This window comes from Microcaecilia unicolor, chromosome 12 (assembly GCF_901765095.1).
Source record: "Microcaecilia unicolor chromosome 12, aMicUni1.1, whole genome shotgun sequence".
NCBI classification, from domain to species: domain Eukaryota; kingdom Metazoa; phylum Chordata; class Amphibia; order Gymnophiona; family Siphonopidae; genus Microcaecilia; species Microcaecilia unicolor.
The window spans coordinates 9,614,129-9,641,087 of NC_044042.1; the positions used below are offsets into that span (position 1 = coordinate 9,614,129).

Sequence of the window (26,959 nt, forward strand, 5' to 3'; positions counted from 1 at the left end):
AGATGGGTTCCCATGTTCTGATAACAGCACGGACAGAAGAGAAGCTTAAGAAGGTGTGTGGGAAGTTGGGGAGCAATCTTTTCCCCAGTTCCCAAAGGAGCCCTTTTTGTGGTCTTTTGGTTAAATTCTATGTGTGAATCAATACACAGTCATAATCAAGGGGCGATATTTAGTCGTGCCAGTCACCATATTACTTTAAACACTGACCTCCTGCATTTAAATTAATTGTATATATTCAGTGCCACTCCGTGTGTGAACAAAATAAACTCTAATCCCAGCAAGAACTCGTTTGTAGGCACAATCATCACATTTTTTCATACATGTATAAAGATGAGGATGGACCTTCAGAAATGGAGTATGTTTGACTTTTCGTTCTTGCTGGGATTCGAGTTTATTTTGTTTGCATATTCCCCTCAACGCTATAAACAGAGCCCTATTAATTCGACTCCACATGTGAAGGCAGATTTTAGGAAAAACGTAGAAACTGGAACTGAGACATCCAGGTTGGGACATGTCAATTTTCGTCAGTAATTTAGAAACGGATCTGTTGACAGGGAGTCTTTTCTAAGTTACATGCAGGAATGGCCACGTATGTGCTGGCTACATGGAGCAAACAGCACTCATGCTCTCAACATCGAAAAGATCAACAGGGTAAACATGGGTCTGCCATTTTAGAAACATACATGTCTATGTTTCCCCAAGCTGTCACAGAGCCCAATATCCTTTGCCAGTACTTCTTCAAGGTGGGGGGGGGGGGAGGGGGAGACAAAAACACACTAGTGGATTAAGGTGATGCGACCCCCCCTAATCCCTTCAGTAGATTAAGGTGATGCGACCTCCCTAATCCCTTCAGTAGAGCTCTGTGCAACATGAGCACCTTTGTAAACCTAGAAATCCTAGAAAGTGCATGTAAATCCCAACATTGAGGATTTACATGCACAATGGGACAGAACAAAGGTCCATCAAGCCCAGCATCCTGTTTCCAACAGTAGCCAATCTAGGTTACAAGCACCTGCAGAAACCCAAAGGGTAGCAATATTCATGTAGAACCCCAAAGAGTAGCAAGATTCTAGAATTCTAAAGAATAAGAAGATTCCATGCAGAATTTCAAAGTGTAGCAACATTCCATGTAGAACCCCAAAGAGTAGCAAGATTCCATTCAGAATCCCAAGTACATAAGTATTGCCACACTGGGACAGACCAAAGGTCCATCAAGTCCAGCATCCTGTTTCCAACAGTAGCCAATCCAGGTTACAAGAACCTGGCAAGCTCCCAGAAAAGCTCAATACATTTTATGCTGCTTATCCCAGAAATAAGCAGTGGATTTACCCCAAGTCAACTGAATAATGGTCTAAGGACTTTTCTTTTAGGAAGCCATCCAAACCTGTTTTAAATCCCTTCTAAGCTAACCGCCTTTACCAATTATCTGGCAACGAATTCCAGAGCTTAATTATACGTTGAGTGAAGAAAGATTTTCTCCAATTCTACTACTTTGTAGCTTCATCACATGCCCCCTAGTCCTAGTATTTTTGGAGTAAACAGATGTTTCACGTCTACCCATTCCACTCCTCTCATTATTTTATAGACCTGTATCATATCTCTCCTCAGTCGTCTTTTCTCCAAGCTGAAGAGCCCTACCTGCTTTAGCCTTTCCTCATGGGGAAGTCATCCCTTCCCCTTTAACATTTTCGTCGCCCTTCTCTGTACCTTTTCTAATTCCACTATAGCTTTTTTCAGATGCAGTGACCAGAATTGAACACAATATTCGAGGTGCGGTCGCATTCCCTTTCTGAAATGGAGAAAGCACATATATTTTAGCCCCACCCACAACATGTCCAGATCACACCCCCTTACAATATGCACATATTCACAATTTGGCTGTGTATATCTTGGCTGTCATTATATTTATCTCTATTAAAAGGCCATAAATAATACTGCTCATTCATAACAGTTACATATAGCACAACCATAAAATTTTAACACAAAACAACAAAATTAAATGTATACACTATAAAAACCAACTGCATAATTTCAGGATAAAAATACCAATAATCCACTAATCTACTACACTGTATATCTTCATCTTTCTCTTTCTGAAATTGGGATTTAAATGTGTGTGTAATATATACATCTAAATGCTGCTTTATCTTATCCAAATCATGAATAAGGTCTTTCTAAAATAACCATCAGAGTCAGGTCACCTAGCTGACTCTGCTGTATGGATAATTTTGACGTTTCACCCGTTCTCTGTTGTATGGATGTTATTCCAGACGTGAGCCCTTGAGGCCAGGCCGAGGCCTAGTATAGGATTTTGGCCAAGGTGTAGGGTAGACCGAACAGGCCCTACGCACCATCCCAGCCAACAGGCACCACCAGAAAGTGGGAAATAGAGCATTGAGGCAGGCCTCACGGCCAATCAGGAACCCACTCACGCAGAGACCAAGCAAGCGGGCCTCACGACCGACCGGGAACCAAGTCACACTCTGGGAAGGGAGAAAGAACGAATTCCAGAGTTTAATTATGCGTTGGGTGAAGAAAAATTTCTCCGATTTGTTGTTTTTTTTTTTAATTTAAATATATTTATTGACAACATCAATGGTAAACAACTCAACATGCTCTATTTACCCAACATACAAGCAATAAGATAACATGCTGAAACCATATTTGTTTTAAATTTACTATGAAACTACAGTGTAGAAAATTTAAAACAAATCAGAGAAAAGCTTTCTTCACCCAACACATAATTAAACCCTGGAATTTGTTGCCGTCCGGTGAAGCCGGTTAGCTTGGCAGAGTTTAAAAAGGGGTTAGATGGTTTCCTAAAGGACAAGTCCATAAACCACTACTAAAGGACATGGGAAAAATCCACAATTCCAGGAATAACATGTATAGAATGTTTGTACGTTTGGGAAGCTCGCCAGGTGCCCTTGGCCTGGATTGGCCGTTGTCGTGGACAGGATGCTGGGCTCAATGGACCCTTGGTCTTTTCCCAGTGTGGCATTACTTATGTACTTATGTCCTCTACTTGGCTCACTTTTATTACATAGAGCAGTGATTTAACCTATTGTGATGTCATAGTGGCTCATTCCACCAATAAGAGCCAACCTCATTAGTGATGTCACAATGGTTTGATTGTATAGAATGTTTGTACGTTTGGGAAGCTCGCCAGGTGCCCTTGGCCTGGATTGGCCGCTGTCGTGGACAGGATGCTGGGCTCAATGGACCCTTGGTTTTTCCCAGTGTGGCATTACTTATGTACTTATGTCCTCTACTTGGCTCACTTATTACATAGAGCAGTGATTTAACCTATTGTGATGTCATAGTGGCTCATTCCACCAATAAGAGCCAACCTCATTAGTGATGTCACAATGGCTAGATTGTATAGAATGTTTGTACGTTTGGGAAGCTTGCCAGGTGCCCTTGGGGATTGGCCGTTGTCGTGGACAGGATGCTGGGCTCAATGGACCCTTGGTCTTTTCCCAGTGTGGCATTACTTATGTACTTATGTAGATAGTAACAACATTCCATGTACAATGTCAAATAGTAGCAACAATCCATGTAGAATCTCAGATAGTAACATTCCATGTAGAATCTGAAATAGTAGCAACAGAATCTAAATAGTAGCAACATTCCATGTAGAATCTCAAATAGGGAAAGGGAAATGGGACTTGACATACCGCCTTTCTGTGGTTTTTGCAACTACATTCAAAGCGGTTTACATAGTATATAAGACTAATTTGTACCTGGAGCAATGGAGGGTTAAGTGACTTGCCAGAATCACAAAGAGCTGCAGTGGGAATTGAACCCAGTTCCCCAGGACCACTAGGCTACTCCTCCACCACTAAAACACACAAAAGTTCGTAAATGTAGTAATGTTTCTCAGCACAGCAGCACACTTTACTTGTCCCTGGCCTCCTTCTCCAGAGTTGCCAATGTAGAATCAAACAGTTACTTGAGTCAATGTCCAAAGTTTCAAGGGTCCAAGTTGAACTTGGCCTACCTGACTATAGCAGTTACAGTTCACACATAGGTGGTGGAGGCAAATGCACTGGGTGTCACTGCTTCCCTTTGGGCTTCCTTAACCAAGCTATGGCCTCAGCTTATTTACTTCCTGGACTATGCCCTGCTGGCTCCGCCCCTCCCGTGTCACTTCCTCCTGGGTGGGACTTTGGGTTTTAAGGTGGCTCTGACATTGTTAGGGGATGCTATGAAGGGATCTATAGACTCTATGACAAGGGGCACAAATCAATTACATGTGTAACTACAAATTATTGTCATATGGGAACAAATTGATGAGAACATTGGGCACTAATGGGTTAAGGCTCATTATTGAAACTTATCTTCAAATAAGTGCCAATTTAGAAACTAATTAGCAAATTAGGTTATGAGTGTAACTGACCCTATTCTAAAACCATGTGCACCATCTCACGCCTAACTTTGGGTGCCATGCATAGAATTTGGGCGTATAAGGATGGCATTGAAACAGTGAGATCTATAGTTAGCTTGACATTATCCATATAAACAGCAAATCTAAACTTAGGCCCCCACATTTTCTTATATAAATGTTTAGAATATTAGCATGAATGCATGTAATGCTACCAGATCACCTACAGTAGGTGCTATTCTGCAAATACCTGCTTCATTTAAATAGTATGTTTGCAGTGAGAGCCTTGTAGGTAGTCATAAATAACCCAACAGACTCATTTATGCCCAGGTTCTAATTACAGAACTATGCCAAAGCAAAATATTTCTGAACTCTGTCGAGGGAAAAATAGAACCTGGCTTGGCACCTAGCCAATGCTTCCGAGAGAGAAACAAAAGCAAAGCCCATGCTGAAATATATATTAGATTTATTATAGATAAAGAAGATATACAAGTATAGAATAACTCTGTAGCAAGGCTTAGCAAAATGCAAATATATATATATATAGAACTTGCTGATAATAAAACAGAACTAGACAGGGCCGGTCTTAGCAAGTGCGGGGCCCTGTGCAGACCAATTTGGTGGGGCCCCATCCTAGCCCCGCCCCCACCCTAGCTCCACCCCATGATAAGATTATTCCACATTTTTTTTATTTATGAAATTTCAAATAAAGACAAATGAAGCTAAACTTGTACAAAAATTATTCAGTTCAAGTCCACTACAATTAGTAGTTCCAATTCTCATAACAAAGGAGAAAATAAGGAAAAATATTAAGAAAAGATCCAGCACAGTGCTACAGTGTACAAGATATGCCAGGAATGCTTTATCTGCCTATGGCTGGAGAGAGGTTGAGTGACTCGAAGCGGTCCCAGTCCGGGTCGTAGCGGAGGCACGAGGCAGAGTTGAGGCACGCTGAGCGGGGCCCCCTTAGGCGCGGGGCCCTATGCGGCTGCCTTGGTCGCCTCTGCCTAAGACCGGCCCTGGAACTAGATTGCTACTGAATACAGACTATACATAACGATTCTTATTAGAATAATAGGTAACCTGATTGGTGACTGAACTACAATTCTTATGCCAAATACAATCGTTAGCAGCTTATCTCCTGACCACGAGTGTGATGTAACCAATGATTTCTGATAACAACCAATCACTAATCCCAGCTCTATAGAAGTAAATCACTGTATCTCACCATGTGGTCTCTGAGACAGGCTCTCGATGGTAACATAGAGGGGCATAATCGAACGTCGCCGGCGAAATAGATCGCCGGCAATCTATTTTGGCAGCGGCGCTACAGTTGGCCGGAACCGTATTATCAAAAAAGATAGCCGGCCATCTTTTTTTTCGACCAAATGCCTTGGATGTCGCCGGGTTGGAGATGGCCGGCATTTTTTCCATTATCGCTGAAAAACAAAACCGGCCATCTCAACCCCGGCGAACTCTGGCATTTGGTCGTGGGAGGAGTCAGCATTTGTAGTGCACTGGCCCCCCTCACATGCCAGGACACCAACTGGGCACCCTAGGGTGCTGAGCCCCCCAACCCCCCCAAACCCACTACCTACACATGTACAACAATACCCTAGCTCTTAGGGGTGAAGGGGGCAACTACATGTGGGTACAGTGGGTTTTGGAGGGCTCCCATTACAAGCACAAGTGTTACAGGTAGGGGGGGTGGGCATGGGTGCGTCTGCCTTAAGTGCACTGCGGTACCCACTAAAAGTGCTCCAGGGACCTGCACACACGCAGGCCTCTAGGACTTGTTGCTGCTGTATAACCTTGGCACACCAGTTGACACCTGAGGACTAATCTCTTTGAAAAAGTCCTTTATTTGAATAAGCACGTTTACTCACAGTTAACTGCAGATCAGAGGTTGTGCCCCACTGGCAAAGAGTCTCCCTGGTACTGAGATTAGCAGTAGGTCAGAGCTGGCAGAATGGTGTACAGTGCCCTCTTTCAGCAACATTCAAGGTAATAACTAAGTTCTCTAACGTGGGTAACACATGAAAGGGATCTAAAACTGGCTTACAAAAATGGCCACTACCTCATGGACTACCGGAAACAAAACAGGGCACACTCGACCCAGTTAGCAGGGGGAAAAGCACCATGGGAGTACAGCCCACTACCCTACACCACCACAATGTATTGCTGATGTGACTCTGCAGTGCACCTAACAGAAAAAGTGTCACACTCACCCGAGAGCCACATCACAACCAGGGAAAGGCTGTCGGAGAATACAACACTTCTGCTGTCATGGAGGTGGGTACGGCATTTGAGGCTGGCATAGAGGCTGGCAAAAACTGTTTTTATTTTATTTTTTTAGTGTGGGAGGGGGTTGGTGACCACTGGGAGAGTACAGGGAGGTCATCCCCGATTCCTTCTGGTGGTCATCTGGTCAGTTGGGGCACCTTTTTGAGGCTTGGTCGTGAAACTAAAAGGACCAAGTAAACCCGGCGAAATACTGCTTAATGCTGCTTTTTTTTTCCATTATCGGCGAAAGCCGGCTATCTGGTAGCCACGCTCATGCCTGCCCATGTCCCGCCTTCGCTAAGCTACCGACACACCCCCTTGATCTTTCGCCGGCGAAGCAACGGGAAAGAAAGCGGCGATGCTGTCAAAAATGCCGCTTTCGATTATACTGATTTCGCCGCTTTTAAGAAATCGCCGGCCATCTCCCGATTTATGTCGGGAAATGGCCGGCAATCACTTTCGAAAATAAGCTGGACAGTTACATAGTAGATGACAGCAGAAAAAGACCTGCACGGTCCATCCAGTCTGCCGAACAAGATAAACTCATATGTGCTACTTTTGTGTATACCTTTCCTTGATTTGTATCTGCCATTTTCAGGGCACAGACCGTAGAAGTCTTGCCCAGCACTAGCCCCACCTCCCAACCACCAGCCCCGCCACCCAATCTCGGCTAAGCTTCTGAGGATCCATTCCTTCTGAACAGGATTCCTCTATGTTTATCCCATGCAGAATTCTTCTTAGACTCTAGCTGTCTCCCCAGCGAGTCTCAATCTTAGATGCAGTGCAGGGTCTCTCTGCAGATAACAGGTGTCCGTCACTCCGTGCCTTATTTCAGAGCTGGTATAGCTGAGCCAACCGGTATTTCCACCAGACATGCAGTTCACAAGGTTAGAACCTTGCTGGGTTTCTCAGGTCTCTCCTGCCTTGTTGTCCGTCCAAACTCTCCGATCGTCTCCCCTGACTTACTTTCCTCCGTTCCCGCTTTCTCCTCTCTCCCGGTCAGATGACCGCAGGGAACCAATCCTGATCCCATCCAGCTCTTTCCCTGGGCAAGAAAAGACCTTTTTTTGTGTGACCCTGAAATGAATACTTTCTGGTCTGCTTGCTAGGCTATCTGGAGCAGTGGGTCCCACTCCCTGTTCAGCTTCTCAGGGGTGATTGTAACACAGAATGTCCTTGGATGCAGTTTGCCTGTCAGTGATTTTCCACCAGCTGAAGAGCTGGATCTTGCTGACACAGAGATGTTCAGGTCAGAGGTTATATACTCCATCTTGAAGTATTAGGATAGTACTATATAGGCCAAGACCAGCAAAGGTGAGATCTCAGGGAATACCCCTACAGCCTCCATGGGGCAGAGCATGGGGGGGGGACATAGATATGTCTCCCACTTACTCAGTACATGGGCATAGCTAGTCACCCTATTTGGGTTGGGTTTGAGCTGTAAGAGGGTGGGCACAAAAGCCTTATGCCCCCCCCCCCAACCTGGCATCTCTCATTCCACTCCACCCCAGATGACCAATAATCTCTCAGTGACACGCCTCCTCCCCCCCCCCCCCGCCACACTCTCCCACCGCACACCTTTCCAAACCTTTAGTTCTTCACTGGCAGTGAGCAGTGACTCATACCCGCTGCTCATGCCAGTCCAGAGCCTTCCCTCTGACCTGGTCCTGCCTATGCAAAAACAGAAAGCTGCATCAGAGGGTGGACTTTAGGCTGTGTGAGTAGTCGATATGAGTTAATGTTTCCTGACAGCGAAGCACTGAAAGGTTGAAAAGGTACGGAAGGAGGAAGGGGTGGAGTCGGAAGACACTGGAATACCTACGGGGGAAGGGAGAGAGAGATTCTGGGAGTCTTCAGCTGGCAGGGCTTGGAGACCCTGCCAGACACACCAGAGAGTGCCACAGTTGGGTGAGCCTGTGCCCATCCGGGCCCACCCATGGCTACATCACTGATCTAATAACTCACATTTAGGCACACTACAGCTGCTGTAACTGGGGATGCCTAAATATTAGGGGCATCAATATCGGAGTACAGTAGAATTCTAAAATGGAACTTGGGTGCCCAGGTTACATTATAGGTTATGCTGCTATGGCCCACCCCATCCAGTTACAGCATTGCCCCCATAGTGTCTGAAAACTGATGAATATCAGAGTTGCATGTTTACAGTTGGCTGGTAAATGTATTACTGAAAATTGACTCTAATAATTCTGTTAGGTCAGACTCATCCATTCCTGGTTTCTCCCCGTTTTGTGTTGTGTTCTAGTCAGATCTATGAGGAATCCACACCCTCTCTCTCATGTCGTTGATCCAAGATCACTCATAAATAACTGTCTATGCTTGCATCAACGCTGGTGGATTCTTTGCAACAAAATACAAATGAAGCAAAACTCTCTCTTTCCTGGGTAAATGCTAAACTCGATTTTTCTTCTTCAGGTCGTGGCAAAGTGTTTAGAGCTGGGAGCTCCCTCCGCTCACTATCGCTGGAAGCATGGATGACATGGTCTTTGCTGAGAGCGTAGTAAAGAAGGCTGAAAATCTATTTGGTACACTGTGTTTACGGTTATAAAATATACTATCATACCAGCAATTTATTTATATTAATTGATAATTTGATCTAAACCAAAACTTGAAGTGTTTAGGCTAAAAAATGAATTATAATGAAATGTATTCCTCATATAATACATCAGTAAAACTACCTAATATAAAATCCATTCCACAACCACTGATATTGTGATGTCACAATGCCTCATTCCACCAATGCCTAAGAACTAACGTCCTAAGTGATGTCACAATACCATTCCACCAGTACCTAAGAATCAGCCTCATCAGTGATGTCACAATGTCTTGATTGTCCTATGCTTGACTCACTTTTATTATATATAGCAGTAATGGTTTTAATGACTAGAGACTTTGGTCAGTCTAATTGTAATCACCTCTTTCTTTCCAGAATGTACCATTTTCTCGGTAACTTGTTCCACTGCTTACCGACTCTCCCACTGTCTGACTCAAGTCTCCCCTGCTGCACTTAAACCCCTCTATTTTGTCCTATGCTGCCCATCAGAGATGTGGAAAACTGATCATTCTCCTGTTATTATCCCCCTCCCCCACTACCACCACCACCCTTCTTTAGCTGTTTGCTTACTCCCCTGACTTACCCGAAATAACTCTGCTTCCTACGTACTGTGCACACAGGTGGTCTGGACATGCTGATCCTAACCACATTGGAGATTTTTACTTCAATTTCTTTAATGGAGACATTAAATATGTGCGGAAGCTTATGGAGATTAATTTTCTCAGCTATGTGACCATGACGGTAGCGCTTTGCCCATGTTGAAAGACACCAACGGGAGCATCGTTGTGGTCTCCTCAGTTTCAGGTGAGTATCTCAGGCTTTCCATTTCCACCCTGGGAAAATTAATTCCTCCAGTCCCTTCCCAGCCTCCTTCTGGGACTAGGAAGGAAGACCTCACTGCAACAGCCTACATGTGGAGAAGAACGCCATCAGTGTACACAGCCATAGGGAAACTAAATAAGCAGCAAAAATGCAGAAGCAAGACCAGAAATTAATTACTGCCGTTTCTGCTATTGCTGGTGGAGAGGGGTTACTGTAAGGTTGTAAGAAGTAGGGGGTTGGGTTCCACTTGAAATTATTTAATTATTCTTAACTGTCAGCAGGGACTACAGTCCAAGGAGATTTGCATCTTGGTCCCAAACAAGTAATTGGAAAAGCCTCTCAGTCAGTACAAAACAACACCCTTACAATCAGAGACATAGCCAGACCTCAAATTTTTTTTTTTTTTTTTTGGGGGGGGGGGGGGGGTGGTCCTGAGCCCAAAGTGTGGAGGAGGGGACACACATTTTTCTCCGCCTCCCCACCACTCTCTACCCCAGCTGTAACGCCACATATCTGGGCTGGCGGGGATCCCCAAGGGGCCAGCAGAAGCCTTCCTGCCCTGCTTCCTCCCCATGAAGAGTATTGACTGGGACTATATTATGAGAGAAAGAGACTTTACTAGCGCTGGATGAAAGCCTGTGAAGTAACAGGTGTGCACTTGCTAAATCATAGCAATAAAGTCTTTCCTTTTGCTTGCAAACCCTGTGTGTGTTTGACTGTTTGTGATGGATCCAAGCCACACCCTCGCTCACGCTACCTCAGCAGGCTACCTTCAAGATGGGTTATTTATTTATGGCATTTGTACCAGAAGCATAGCCAGGTTGTAACGCTATGGGGAGCGGAGAAGCGCATGCGTGTACTGCGTGGGCGCATGGATGCACAGCGTAAATGCGACGGACTGACTGAAAAATAGGTGCCCGAAGTCCGTTTGGGGGAGCAGTCGCTCTTCTGGCACCCCACCTAGCTATGCCGCTGATTTTTATCACAAACAATTTTGGGTTCAATGTGGCTTACATCAAACTTTATACTATAATAGAATGGAGAAATTCAAATAACAGATATAAGTACATAAGTATTGCTATACTAGATCAGACCAAAGGTCTATCAAGCCCAACAACCTGTTTCCAACAGTGGACAATTCAGATCACAAATACCTGGCTAGATCCCCCAAAAAAGTACAAAACATTTTATGCTGCTTATCCCAGAAATATTTTCCCCAAGTCCAATTTATAATGGTCTATTGACTTTTCCTTTAGGCAGCCGTTCAAACCTTTTTAAAACTCTGCTAATCACCTTTACCACATTTTCTGGCAACGAATTCCAAAGTTGAATTATTTTTATTGCATTTGTATCCCACATTTTCCCACCTCTTTGCAGGCTCAATGTGGCTTACAATACTTCATGAATGGTGGAATTACATTAGAAGATAGACATTTTGTGTTACAGAGGATCTTGGGTAACATGATAATGGCTTACAATATATCATGAATGGTGAAAAAGCATTAGAAATTAGACTATTAATGTTACAGAAGAATCTTGGGTAACATGGTAATGAAAACATGATAGTAATATAGCAAGTAGAAATTGTAGAGCAGTTCTGAATATATGTGGAGGAGTGGTATGTGTTCACATTTGTTGATCTTTGTGGTATACTTTGTTAAAGAGATGGGTCTTCAGTAGTTTGCGGAAGTTGGCTAGTTCGTAGATCGTTTTTAAGTTGTGGGTAGTGCGTTCCATAACTTTGTACTCAAGTAGGTAAAGTTTGACTCGTGCGTTATTTTGTATTTTAGACCTTTGCAATTGGGGAAGTGCAGATGATGAATGTGCGAGATGATCTTTAGCATTCCTGGGTGGTAAGTCTATCAAGTCTGACATGTAGGCTGGTGCGTCTCTGTGAATAATTTTGTGAACTAGAGTGCATATTTTTCTCGTAGGGGTTTAGCACTTTCATTTTTGTTTTGCCGAATATGAGTCTAGCTGCCGTGTTCTGGGTCTGTAGTTTCTTGATTATTTGCTCTTTAAAGCCGGCGTAAAGTGCGTTGCAATAGTCTAGATGACTGAGCACTATTGATTGTACCAGGCTGCAGAAGGCATTCCTTGGGAAGAAAGGTCTTACTCTCTTTAGCTTCCACATTGAATGGAACATCTTCTTGGTTGTGTTTTTCGCGTGGCTTTCAAGTGTTGGTGTTGATCTATGGTAACTCCAAGAATTTTTAGGGTGTCCGAGATTGGAAGGTTCAGATTGGTGTGAATGGTTGTGAATTTGTTCATGTTATATTGAGAGGTGAGTATTAGGCATTGGGTTTTTTCTGCATTAAGTTTCAGCTGAAATATATCTGCCCATGAATGCATGATATGGAGACTTTGGTTGATGTCTTTGGAAATTTCCTTTAAATCTTGTTTAAATGGGATGTAGACCGTTACGTCATTTGCGTATATGTATGGGTTGAGGTTTTGGTTTGATAATAGTTTGGCCAATGGTATCATCATTACGTTGAATAGAGTCGGCGAGAGGGCGGATCCCTGTGGGACTTCGCATTCAGGTGTCCACGTGGCTGAGGTAGTCGAGTTAGATGTCACTTGGTATGATCTGTGGTTAGGAATTCCAGAGTTCAATTACACGTTGTACAATTACACGTTGTTTCTCCGATTTGTTTTAAATTTACTACTTTGTAGCTTCATCGCATGCCCCCTAGTCCTAGTATTTTTGGGAAGTGTAAACAGACGCTAATATGAAGTCAGCCTAATAACGAAGAAACACCTAATCAGAACACATTCGATTCTTCAAATAACATAGATATGGTGCAATAAAACAACTTTCTATGTAGCTGAGGGGCCAAGCTGCGTAATGCAGAGTCAACTGGGATAAATAGATCGGTTGGGAAAACTGATGGCAAGATGCAAGGGGCTGGTCTAATTTACAGGGGGTACAGCAAGCTAATCAGATGTGGAGTGAGTGGATAGTCAATCAGCACATGAATTAAAGGCTTGGGAGGAGAGAAGAGCCAGGCTTTCTTCCCCCTGCTTCCGGAAGTAGAGGTAGTCGAGTTAGACACAGTTTGTGCTGACGGCTACGGGTAGAATGTATTTTAAATTCCGCAGTTGTTAGTTTCATAGAAATTCTACCAACACAAGAAGCAAAGAGCAACAAACCACAGCTTCAAAGTGAAAGTAATATAAGGCGGAGGGCCGAAGTGCACGGAGCCGCCATAACACGGCGCCGTACACACAATCCCCCACACCCCGGCTGAGATGGACAGCTGTGATAGGCAGGGAGCCCTGGCAGGGGAGGGAGCTCTTGCCCCTCCCTGGAAGGGCTCCCTGCTGCGAAGGAGAGGCAGGAGTTGTGGGCTTTAAAGGTTACTGGGTGCATCCTCTTTTCCCGAGGACACAGGGTTAAACCAGTGTCCCCTCCTACCCAACCCATTCCTTTATTTATTGTGTATGTTAATTACGCATGTCGCAACTTGGAGGGTGGGAATACCCAAGCCCCAGTGATTGCAGGAGTGCTAATTAATCAAGTTTACGCTTTCCAAAAATACTAGGACTAGGGGGAATGCGATGAAGCTACAAAGTAGTAAATTTAAAACGAATCGGAGAAAATGTTTCTTCACTCAAGTGTAATTCAACTCTGGAATTCGTTTGCCAGAAAATGTGCTAAAGGCGGTTAGCTTAGCAGAGTTTAAAAAAGGTTTGGATGGCTTCCTAAAGGAAAAGTCATAGACCATTATTAAATTGGATGGGGAAATCCACTATTTCTGGGATAAGCAGCATAAAATGTATGGAACTGTTTGGGATCTTGCCAGGTATTTGTGACTGGATTGGGCCGCTGTTTGGAAACAGGATGCTGGGCTTGATGGACCTTTTGGTCTTTCCAGTGTGGCAACAGTTATGTACTTATGTGCTGGGATTCTGAATGGAATCTTGCTATCCTTTGGGGTTCCACATGGAATGTTGCTACACTTTAAAATTCTGCATGGAATCTTGTTTTTCGTTAGAATTCTAGAATCTTGCTATTTCTCTGGTGTTCTACGTGGAATGTTGCTACTATTGGGTACTTTGTGACCTGGATTGGCCACATGTTGGAAACAGGATGCTGGGCTTGATGGACCGTTGGTCTGTCCCAGTATGGCAATACTTATGTACTTATATAAGTTGCAGTTTGGTGCAGATGGGTTCGCTGCACCAGGGTTGGATGCACCTTGCTGGGCGGTGGGTGTGTCCTGGGTACTGCATGTAGCGCCTGGGTCAGTCCTTGCTTATGGTGGCAGAATAGGTCCTTTCACAGTGGCTTTTAAGAGCTTACAGTTGGGCTCGGGTATCCTTGTTTGATTGTATCAAATACAGTCATATTTTTTAATAACGCTGCGGCGAAGTTGTTCCACTTGATTACAATTTGGTCATTTATTAATTTGGGTTTCAGAGTCCCAAGGCGCTGGGTAGGGTGTCACGGTTGACTATGTTTATGTGTTCTCTGTTTTCTTCATGATATGCTGTATGTCTGTGTTCCTCTATGTGCTTGCGTATTTGTGTGTTGTGCTGTGCATAGATATTGACTGCACATAAGTTTATACATATCTGTGGTGGATACATGACAATAGTGGAAAACCAGGAACCCTAGGGCACCTGGAAGAAGAAATCAGAAGGAATACTGAGGTATTAAACTATCAGTTTTCAGTTTCAAATATTTAACAAGTAATTGCCTGTATTTTTGCTATAGGGAAAATTGGAGTTCCATTTGTCGTTCCCTACTCTGCAAACCAAGTTTGCCCTGGATGGATTTTTCAGCTCCTTAAGGCAGGAATTTATCCTGAAGAGTGTCAATGTTTCCATCACACTCTGCAGTATCAGCTATATCAATACAGGTAAGATGAGCAGATGTGACCCTCCCTCTCCACCCCAGCTTAGCACCATGGAAGCCACTCATGCAAACACGTGATCCATTCTGAAATCTAGTAAGGTGGAGAGGGAAAAACTCAAGAATATGAAAAATGCCGTGTTAGCTCAGACTAAGGGCCCATTGGAGTGGAGGAGTGGCCTAGTGGTTAGGGTGGTGGACTTTGGTCCCGGGGAACTGAGTTCGATTCCCACTTCAGCCACAAGGCAGCTCATTGTGACTCTGGGCAAGTCACTTATACCCTCCATTGCCCCATGTAAGCCGCATTGAGCCTGCCATGAGTGGGAAAGTGCGGGGTCAAATGTAACAAAGTAAATAGATACTATTGGAGATTCCACATGGAATGTTGCTACTATTGGAGATTCTACATGGAATGTTGCTATTCCACTAGCACATTCCATGTAGAAGGCTGCGCAGGCTTCTGTTTCTGTGAGTCTGACGTCCTGCACGTACGTGCAGGACGTCAGACTCACAGAAGCAGAAGCCTGTGCGGCCCACATTGGTGATCTGCAGGGCCGACTCTACATGGAATATTGCTAGTGGGATGCAACATTCATGTAGAAGTCTCAAATAGTAGCAACAGTGGAGGAGTGGCCTAGTGGTTAGGGTGGTGGACTCTGGTCCTGGGGAACCTGAGTTCGATTCCCACTTCAGGCACAGGCAGCTCCTTGTGACTCTGGGCAAGTCACTTAACCCCCCATTGCCCCATGTAAGCCGCATTGAGCCTGCCATGAGTGGAAAGCGCAGGGTACAAATGTAACAAAAAAACAAATTGAGCCAATCCAGGTTGCTTAGAACATGCACTGAACTAATCCTAAGGGGGAGAACCATTTTGTTCACTCCCAGCTCCTACCAGTCAGACTAGGAGTGGTTCAGAAGTGGCAAATGGCACGAGGTTTGTACCAAAGATGAATGAGACGAGACTTGAAGATCTGAATGGTGCAGGGTGAGCAACCCCCAGCCTCGCCACTGAATTTTATGCTAGTCACAATATGAAGCGGAATGGAGATCTACTTCACAAGCAGCGTTTCTATATATCACCAATAATGAACAATCCAAGCTTGTATATAAATAATTCTAAACATATATTGTCAAAGATTTAAAGAACCTCAGCATTGAATAAGCAGCATAAAATGTATTGATCTTTTTTGGGATCTTGCCAGGTATTTGTGACCTGGGAGGGAGATCCAAATCACGCCAAGGGTCAGGAGCTAACTAGAAACCTTAGCAGATCCCGACTGGAATATACGCTGGGACCTGCATAAGCTTTGACAGCTTCCATATCAAAGAATTAGTCTTGGTTTTCAATTCTGGTGCCTGGACATGGCCTGGCCTTGATTATCGGTAACATAGGTAACATAGTAGATGACGGCAGAAAAAGACCTGCACGGTCCATCAGTCTGCCCAACAAGATAATCATATGTGCTACTTTTTGTGCATACCCCTACTTTGATTTGTACCTGTGTTCTTCAGGCACAGACCGTATAAGTCTGCCCAGCACTATCCCCGCCTCCCAACCACCAGCCCCGCCTCCCTTCACTGGCTCTGGCCACAGACGTATAAGTCTGCCCAGCACTATCCCCGCCTCCCACCATCGGCTCTGGCACAGACCGTATAAGTCTGCCCAGCCACTATCCCCACCTCCAACCACCAGTCCTGCTTCCCACCATCGGCTCTGGCACAGCCCATATAAATGCCCAGCACTATCCCCCACCTCCCAACCACCAGCCCGCTCCCGATCTTGACTAAGCCTCCTGAGGATCCATTCTTTCGGCACAGGATTCCTTTATGCTTATCCCACGCATGTTTGAATTCGTTACACGTTTTCATATTTCCACCACCTCCCGCAGGAGGGCATTCCAAGTGTCAGTTGTTGTCAGACATAGGACAGGAAGGAGGTGCTGTCAGAGGCTCTGAGGAAAGGGAGCCAGGCCTGGTCCCTTCCCCAGCTAGGCGGAGGGGTCCTGGGGAGAGAGGCCCAGGAACTCCAGGCTATGGGGCCTACAAGGCCGAAGGATCTGAAGGCCCGGCGGAAGTAGCTCTCAGCCAGCCCCTCCTCCAGCACGAAGGGAGCGTAGTCCCCTGGACCGTAAAGCTTCCAGGGCCAGGGAGGATTGTGGATCTGGCGCCTCCTCCATGACCCAGCGGCGTCCAGGTAAGGAGCCTGAAGATCATGGGGGGAGGAAGGAGGAAGGTGAGGCCTAAGGTGCAGACCCAGAAGGAGCAAGGACAAGAAGGAATGGAGGTGGGGCAGGAGGCCCAGTTGGTGATTTGAGGCAGCCAGCAGTGAAGAAGAGTGGTCAGAAGAAGGGGAGGAGGCCGGTGAGTGGGAGAAGATGGACCAGGACAGTGTGCCAGAGAAAACGGTGGAGCGGGTGAGGCACATCAAGTCTCTGGAGAAGGAAATAGAGGAGCTGGGGAAACGGTTGAAAATGACTAAAGCCATGAGTAGGCTTGCCCCAGCAGAGCATGGTCAAAGTATAAGACGGAAGAAAAGCGCTTAACAAAGTTGCTGAAACAGAAGGAAAAAAGAATGCTTGTTTTAAAACAGGCTCTGCAAATCCCTTGAGGGAGGTTTATGAGAATCAAGAGAGGATGCAGGCTGGTACATCTAAAACTATGAGCCAGGAGGTTTTCTCCCCAGCACAGGAATCTACCAGTTTAAACTCAGGAACATTGTTTCACAAAAGGCAGTTGGTAACAGAGATTGTACAAAGTGCAAACAGTCAAAGTACATTGCAAACTATGAAAGCCCTGATGAGCCCAAGGGAAGAGGGAGTACTCAGGTTGGATACGGTTCCAGGAGAAGGGGGAGGGGTGGATTGTTTGGCCTCAGGTATTCCGGTAGAACAGAAAGGAAAGACACAAAGTTACAACACTGTCATATTATTGAAACGGATGGAGACAGGCTTTTCACCCAGGACAATTGTTCAGTACCCACTAGTGGGGAAGAAGAACAGGGTGTGGAAAAAAGTATTGAACTTACCTGTATGGAGAGATTGCAAGAGAAGCCAAAAGCCAGCAGGCTTCCAACTGCAGGAGCACTCCAAAGGTGCTCTGATTGAGGCAGCAGTGTCTGGTAATCAACTATCATCAGCTGTGCAGCTTGGCTCAGAGCAGGTCTGCCCGCGAGGTCAGGACGGACAGGAGGAAGAATCAGGAGAGGTCTCTGTCAATCTGCAGTCAAGGTTGCAGGGGACCTGCTAGGGTATGGTTCCCAGGACATGGAGAATCAGCAGGAGAAAGAGGAGCGGGAACAGGAGTTGCATGGAATGGAGCAGGGACATTGACCAATTGCTCAGTCCAGAGTAGGCTCTGAAAGTGCACTAACTGCTAAAGCTCCTGATGTCCCAGTTGAAGGTCTGGGTTTGAACTGGTTGAGGGGGGGCTGTGTGCGAGGGGAGGGTTGGGGGGCGGGGGGAGGGTCTTGGTCAAGAGAGGGGTATGCTTTCTTGTCGGCAGGTGGGGGAGGGGGATGTGGGAGCCGGGATTCGGAGGAAGGGAAGAAGGGTATGGGAGAAGTGAGGGGGTCGGGGGGTAGGGGCAGGGTGCTCTTTCCTTTGCGGCGGTGGTGAGGGGTGAGGGGGGCAGGGGAGATGGGGGGGCGGCCGTGCCTGTGGAGGGATCAAGGGGGAAAGGGGGGGAAGGGAGAGGGGCTGGGCAAATCCCCCACGAAGAATGTTGTGCAGAATTAGAATGGTGGGGGGGAGGTGGGCTATGCCGTCTCGGGGAGATGGTTTGAGGATGGTCATTGGGTCTGGGGTTTGTGCGGAGGACTTCTATGCCTGTATTCCCCAGGTTCATTGCCTGAGTACGATTTAGTTTTCTAACGCAGAGGGGTATGGAAATCTTTTGGGAAAGGTAGGAGGAGGTGAAAAGGAAGGGAGATGGAGCAATTATGTGAGTTATTCCTATTAGTAGACCTGACTTGGTGCAAGTCACTGTATTGGTACGAAAACGAGTCCATTTCAGGGCAGACCTGGCCTACTGGTTACAGAGCATGCGGATTTGAGAACCCGTTATCCAAACTCCCGGATCCAAGTAGGGTGTGGGCAGGGGGGTGGGGGGCTTGGGTTAAGCTAAGACAGGAAGGGCAAAGTGGTCAAGCACATTCCTTCTGCGGCTTTTATTGGCCGGGACAGGATTCTCTGTTTTTACAAGGGACAGCCACGGCAGTGTTTCCGTTGCGGATCCTTTCGCCATTATAGTATGTCTTGCCCAGTACAACAGTGTGTAAAGTGCGGGAGTAAGGAGCACTATACAGAAAATTGTTCCTCTATCCGTTGCAATTTGTGCGGGGGTCTGGGGCATGCCTTTAGAGACTGCCCGAGGGCGCGTCATAATAGGAGGGATGGGGGCAGGGGGAATATGATTCGGGGAGAGGGGCAGGATCTAGGTCAGGGTTCTGGGGGTCTGGGGGTTGGGAGGGCTTGGAGGAAGGGGGAGGAGAGGGAGGTTTGGGGGTACAGGGGAGGGGTGGTTTGCAGGGGGAAGAGGAGGGTTTACGGTTAGAGTAGGGCGGGGGTCTAGAGAATACGAGGGGGACAGGAGGGGGAGGGAAAGGGAGAGTGGTTCAAGTGTCAACATTAAAGAAACGGAAGGTTTCAAAGGGTACGGGGTTTGACATTACAGGGGTCGCCTGGGGTGGGGCAGGGGGGTAATCGATTCAGATTTTGGAGAAGAGGATGGGGGGGCAGAGATACAGGGGGAGGGGGTGATGGGGAGACGGTACCTCAGGAAGAGGGAGGAGGGGAGAGGAGTCGGGGAAGGATAAGGGGGAAAGGAGTCCAAGTTAGGAAGGGTAAGGGGGTACCCCATGACGAGGAGAGGGGGGATGGAAGTGGAAGATGCTGGGGTTGGGGAGGAGGAGGGGGTTTCCGGTAGGGAAGGGTGGGGGGGGGTAAGAGGAGGATGGGGCGGGGTGGTTAGCCAGGAGCAGGCTCAAGGGGACGGTAGTGTAGAGGTAGGAAAGGCGGTGGAGGGGGTGCAGAGGGGAGAGGTTCAAGAGGGGAAGGTTGCAGGGAGGGATTCCGTAGGGTTTAAAAAGAAGAAAGGGAGGAAGAAAGGGAGGAGGGGGGGGGGGGGGGAGGGTGGGGATCAGGATACAAGGATAAGGGACTGGGCGGCAGAGATAGGGGATAATGGAGAGGAGGATTACATTCTGGGTAGCAGGTTGCCACAGAGAGTAGATAGTATGCAAAGGAAGGAGGAGAGTGAGGAGTTGCATGAGTCCTAATGGGGGTATGGCAGGGCTTCTTCTGACGTTTCGCCACCCTAAATGTGGCGAGTGTGGCTTCCCAGAGAGCTCAGTGTTTGGCCTATGAGTGCTTTTCTCAGGTTAAGGCCGATTGTTTTCTGATTCAGGAAACGCGTTTGCAGAACCTGGAGCAGCTGAGAAGGGCGCGCAGGGATTGGAGATGGGGACCCTCGGTGTGGGGGCTGGCAGGGGAAAGATATGGGGGAGTGGGGATTTTATTTTAAGTCACATAAGGTGGAAATTCAGCGTGTGATGGAACTCGGGGTGGGGAGGTGTTTAGTGGTAGACGTATTATGGCAGGGTATGGCGTTGCGTATTATTAATCTTTATGGGCCACAGACTAGGAAGGAGCACAGTTTGTTATTAGGGAAGATCAGGCCTTACTTGTTTACTGCACGCCAGGTAATTTGGGGGGGAGATTTCAATTTAATTCTTAGGAAACAGGATAGTGGGGGTACTAAGGTACAGGTGACATATGATGGGGTGCGCTTGCTCGGGATCATGAAAGAGGGGGGGTTGATAGATGTTCACATAGAACATTTCCCAGATGAGGATGGATTCACGTTTAGCAGGGGGAGATGTAGGAGCCGTATTGATCGGTTTTTTGGTTCGAAGAGGGGTATGCCAGCGGGGGCCTCGCCTGCTGGACGTGGATTTTTCCGACCATAAACTGCTCTTGTGGAAGTAGGGGGGTCGGCGGCTCATAGGATAGGTAGGGGGTTGTGGAGGATGAATTTAAGATGGGTCCAGGATGAGGAGGCTCAAAAGAAATATTTGAATTTTTTAGAAGACCAGTTATCCTTACGGGGGATCTTCCCTCCGGAGGAGAATGGTGGGAGGTGGTGAAAAAACGGACGCGTTTCCTTTTCATGGGACAGGCACGGAGGAGGGGAAGGGAAAGGACACGTTTGGGGATGGCCTTGAAGCAAAGGAAGGATTATTTGATTTCCAAGGGAGGGAGGAAAGAGGATATCCAAGAATTACAGTGTCTGTTAGAGAAGACTCAATACAATCGGTATTCCTCTTTAGTTTATGAGAGGGACTTTGGTAAATTGATTAGCCCAGATCCCTTCGTTTGTTGTAGGGAAAGAAGAGAGCATAGGGTGGTGGAGGGTTTTAGGGATACTAGGGGGGTGATGCAGGATTCCAAAGAGGGAATATTGAAGGTGGTGGAAGAGCACTTCAGGGGTTTTTTTTTCGGATCAGCACTTGGATGGGGGGAGGATGGATCAGTATGTGGAAGGGACTCCGGGGGTGGGGAATTGGGGGTCTCATCTCCAGGCCCTTTCGTGCCCCTGGACACTGCAGGAGGTTGAGGAGGCTATAGGGGCCCTGAGAAAGAGGACATCTCCGGGGCCGGACGGGCTGCCGGCAGAATTCTATCATACGTTTCGCAGGCGCCTGGCTCCGATTCTATTGGATCTCTGGGAAGAGGCACGTCAGAGGGGGTCTCTTCCAAAATCCTTGTTGGAGTCTGCATTGATTTTGTTAAGTAAGGGCAAAGATCCGCAGCTGTTAACTAACTGGAGGCCTATTGCGCTACTAAACTGTGATCGTAAGATCTTTGCGCAGATGCTCTTCAAGCGTATGCGGGCAATTCTCGGGGGACTTGTTGGCAGCCTCACAGGCTTGTGGGGTGCCGGGTAGAGGGGTTCTGGAGGCTGCGGCATGGGTGAGGGAAGGTTTAGAGCGGAGTCGGGAGGAGGGGTCAGGGTGGCTGATGGTGGCGCTTGACCAAGAGAAAGCCTTTGACAGGGTCCAATGGGAATTTCTCTGGCGGGTTTTAGAGTATTACGGGTTCCCTAGGGATTGGGTGGCACAATTACGATTGTTATATTCTCATGCACATGCATTTCCATTGATCAATGGGTGGAAAGGGGGGGAATTTGAGCTGACGGCAGGGGTTCGGCAAGGGTGCCCTTTAAGCCCTTTGATGTATGCATTTTCTATAGACCCTTTTATTAGGCGTCTGGAGCAGGGTGGGGTGGGAGGATTGAGGGGGGTGGAGGTAAGCACGGGAGAACAGTTGCGGGTGGTGGCATACGCAGACGATATTACTGTGTGGGTGGCGAACAAAGCAGAAGGGGATAAACTTTTGGAGTTCATCCACGATTTCGCAGGGGCTACAGGGTCACGGGTGAATATCCACAAATGCAACAGTTTGTGGTTGGGGCCAGGAGGGGAGCAGTTTGAATTAGGAGGGGGTTTCCCGGGGGTGGTGGATAGAATGAGGGTTTTGGGGATTTACTTTGAGATAGGAGATTATGCTAAATTCAACTGGGACAGTTGTCTTCAGGAAGCAAAGGGGCGGGTGGACAGGTGGAAGAGGTGGAAAATGTCCATGGAAGATCGGGTGAAACTCATCAAGACCCATTTGGTGCCCCTCTTTTTGTTCATCAGCTACATTTGTTTGGTACCTGAAAAGTGCTATGCCTCGTTGTATAGCATTTTCTTCCAGCTGCTGTGGGGCAATCGGTTGAATCCAGTTAAACGAAACACCACATATCTATCTAGGAAGGAGGGGGGGGGTAGGGATGATCATCCGGTTTTGTTTTTAGTTCTTTGTTTGTGCACTTTAATCTAGGGAGAGCGGTGGGTCAGGCTCCTCCAGGGTGGGCGAGTAGTGTGCTGGGGTGGTGGGAGAGGGTTTGGGTGGGGTGGAGGAGAGGGGAGAGGGTAGGGGTATTGCAGAAAGGGACTCCGGAAAGGGTAGGGTACTATAAAACGTTAGTAAAATTAGTACGGGTCTGGGGGATTCTAGTGGGGGAGATTAGGGATGGGAAGAGAGGAATCTGGGTGGAGAGAGTGCGCTCCCAGATGTTCTCTTCCCCTCTGGTACTTAGGGATGCTCCTAGGGAAGTGCTGAGGCAGGGGCTACGGAATATCAATTCGGAGAGGATTCCGGCTAAATATCGGGACATTGCCTGGCTGTCCCTACACGGCAAATTATATGTCAGAGAGAATCTGAGAGATAGGAAGATCCAGGACAGGAACTGTCCAAGGGGGGAATGTGTGGGGAAGTTAGAAACCATGGACCACTTTTTGAAGGACTGTCCCTTTTCCCGGGGGGTGGGTGACAGGGTTTCTGCTCTCCTCCAGATCCCCACGTTCCGTTCCTATACGTATGCGGACTGGGTGTATGGATATCGATTCAAGAGAGGTCAGCTGGATCCGGGGACAGGGTTCTTGATTTCGCTCATTCTCCGGTTCTGTCTTTGGATGGCTCGTTGCCGGGTATCCTTGCACCAAGAAGATAGATCCATTGAACAGGTCAGTTGGGATGTGGTGCGGGCGGTACAGCAAGTGGCGCAATGGGAAAGAGTGGAGAGGGATTCACCGATGGTGTCCTTGTGGTGGAAGCATGTGAGGTTAAAGGCCTTATGATTATAGTTACTGTGATGTTGTGTTGGTTTTAATTGTAGGGGGGGAATAAGGGGGGGAAAGGGAGGGGGAGGGGTGTATATACGTATAGGGGAAGAAGGGATTGTTTTGGTGATAGAAGGGTTTGTGTTAGGCATGTGAATAGTGGTATTTATATGATTTCTGTATTTTTGTTATTCGTTGCTGTAAATAAAGAAATCTCCAAGCATCCACTACTCTCTCCGTGAAAAAATACTTCCTGACATTTTTCTTGAGTCTGCCCCCCCCCCCTTCAATCTCATTTCATGTCCTCTCGTTCTACCACCTTCCCATCTCCAAAAAAGGTTCGTTTGCAGATTAATACCTTTCAAATATTTGAACGTCTGCCTGTAACAGTCAATGTTTATCTGTCACAGGCTGAATATAGAGTTATTTATAATAACAGAGGTTTTGATCACAGGCAGCATAGAAACAGAGAACATGGCTGTAGATAAATGTATTTTATTTGTTGCATTTGTATCCCGCATTTTCCCACCTATTTGCAGGCTCCAGTGGCGTTCCTAGGGGCGCTGACACCCAGGGCGGATCGCCGATGCGCCCCCCCCCCCCGTGCAGCATGACCCCCCCTCCCGGCAAAAGGACACCCTCCCACCCCAGCGAAAAAAAACCCTCCCCCCCGGGTGCACGCCGTTGGGAGGGTGCCGCGCGCCGGTCAGCGTCATTCTTTCCATGCTCCCTCTGCCCCGGAACAGGAAGTAACCGCCCCCCCCCCCTTGGTACGCCACTGGCAGGCTCAATGTGGCTTACATCGTACCGGAGGTTTGTTTGCAGTCTCCAGTGTTTTCAAATACAGATTGATGTTGAGATGAGATAAAGTCCATGTGGGGCAGCCACATAAGGTCTTTGAACAGTGGGAGAGTTGTGTTTTGTGCATTTTGAATTCTAGTGTTGTTGTGTTGCAGAGATCAGGCATTTGTTGGGTTGGTAGGGTATGCCTTTTTAAAAAGATTTTAGTGTTCTCCGGAAGTGTAGATGGTCGTACGAGGTTTTCATGGCTTTTGGTAATGCGTTCCACAATTGGGTGCTTATGTAGAAAAAAGTTGGATACGTAGCTTGATTTGTATTTGAGTCCTTTGCAGCTTGGGTAGTGCAGGTTTAGGTACATTCGTGATGATTCAGATGTGTTTCTTGTAGGTAGGTTGATCAAGTCTGTCATGTATCCCGGGGCTTCATCGTAGATAATCTTGGGAACCATAGTGCAGATCTCGAAAGCAATGCGTTCTTTAATTGGCAGCCAACGTAGTTTTTCGCGGAGGGGTTTTGCGCTATCGTATTGGGTTTTTCTGAAGATAAGTCTGGCTGCCGTATTCTGAGCGGTCTGGAGTCTCTAAGGTTTGTTCTTAAGAAGACCATGAGGGCCATCTAGGCTGCCCAGCTCACTTCCTTTTGCAGTGCTGTAGACCACATTTCATCGTGGACTTTATAAGAAAGGATCCTTTCTGCTTATCTTGAATTCTGTTCTTGTCTTTGTATTGGTCAACTGTACTGGGACCAGTCCATGTGCTCAGCATGCTTTCAATGAAGAAGTGTGATCTAATATTCCTTCTGAGTCCACCCCATTTCCATCTCACATCATGATCACCCCGAGAATTCCTTTCTTCTTAAGACTTTGATGGTGTTGTCACACTGTTCAATGACGGACTTCTTTTGAATCATGTACTAATTTCTATGAAAAAGCTTATTCAATTATATAGATAGATTTTTGTAACCTCCCAGTCAGGGGTGGCCCAATGCAATCGGTCGCCTGAGGCAAGGATGAGATGGCGCCCCCTCCCCAGAGTCCAATATCTTTCCACATTCTTTTACTAACTCCCTCTCCGGTTGTCTCTTCAAGGAACTTGTAGTGCTAAAAACAGCTCGAAAGCAATATAGAGTGGAGCTGCTCAAGTTGGTGTCTCGCAAACGGAGAATTCTTTATAAAGACGTTCTCAGTACAATTAACCTATAAGATGTTCTACATATTAATGAAAAACAACCTATGTAGAACTAGAGAAAGACACTTTATATATGGTGAGAAAACTCCTGACGCGGGCCTTACCGGCCGAAACACAGCTGTGTCGAGTCCTGTTCTCTTTTATTCTGCATTAATTTTATGGTCAATAAATATTTGTAGTTTTCATATTTGAAGTGTCGTCCTATTTTTTATTTTTATATTGATCTGCAAGGCTTCGTTCTGTTTCTGTGAGTCTGACGTCCTGCACGTACAACGTGCAGGACGTCAGAAACAGAACGTAGAAGCCCTGCGCAGGAAGCAGGAGGACCTCGCCTGGCGGGGATTGGGGTCCCTCGCCAGCAAAGGTAGGCGGCGGCGGGGGAGGGTCGGCAGCGGGAGGGGGGATCGAGAGGGTCAGCAGCAGGGGGTCCAGGGCCAAATCTATGGGGGCCCAGGCCTCCCAGAGCTACGCCACTGGTCAGTGCTATGACAGTTTTTACCGTCTGGCAGACATAGTCTATGGAACTCACAGACACAAGAGTGTACAGAGGACTATGACTGATTACTTCAAGTAAGCCTAACGTCAGTTAACGGAGACTGTATACTGTACGTATAATAAACAGTACTGTACATATGTTTATCAGATGTCAAGCTTCTTTGGGTCACAACGGTTTAAGTGCACGCTCCGGTTAACTGCATGTATTTCTTTGGTCCCAGACCCTTGCACTTAAGCGGATTGCACCGTGCCTGTATATAGTATATAAACTACTTTGATTGCATCCACAGAAAATCAGTACATCAAATTTCCTCTCCTTTCCCTTTTCACAGAATCGGCTTTGAAAGCTATTGGCCACGTGGTCCGCAATCCACCATCACCCAAGGAGGAGTGTGCTCTAGAGATCATCAAAGGAGGGGTCCTTCGCCAGTGGGAGATGTACTACAAGTATGAGCACATTAGAATCCCGCTCTTGTTTCGCGACTGGGCTCCGCAGCTCCTGTACTCCTTCATGACAAGCGGTTTAATTGTGGAAAACGTCAGAGGATCAAATGATAGCTTGTATTAATAAATGAACTTAAGATAAGAAATTCACTAATATGGGAATCCCAGATACAGGGATATATTATGCAGATACTATGGGGTATGTTTACTAAGGTGCGTTATCGTTTCTAACGCGCCTTTATTTATTTATCACATTTGTATCCCACCTTTTCCCACTGATAGCAGGCTCAAAGTGGCTTACCAAAAATATTGTAGTAAGTTACAATGCAAGAAGTCCAATTTTTCAAATTTAGCAGAATAAAAAATAACAGTTAAACAGCGATGGGTACTGAAGTAGGATACGAATAACAATTAATCAGTAGTGAATATGAAAGATAAGATGTAATTCGAG

The 26,959-nt window shown here is 46.7% G+C and overlaps 1 pseudogene; it reads left to right on the forward strand.

The window, feature by feature from the left end:
• Nucleotides 1-26,744, forward strand: part of LOC115482072 — a 38,815-nt pseudogene extending 12,071 nt beyond the window's left edge.
• Nucleotides 26,745-26,959: the final 215 nt, after the last annotated feature.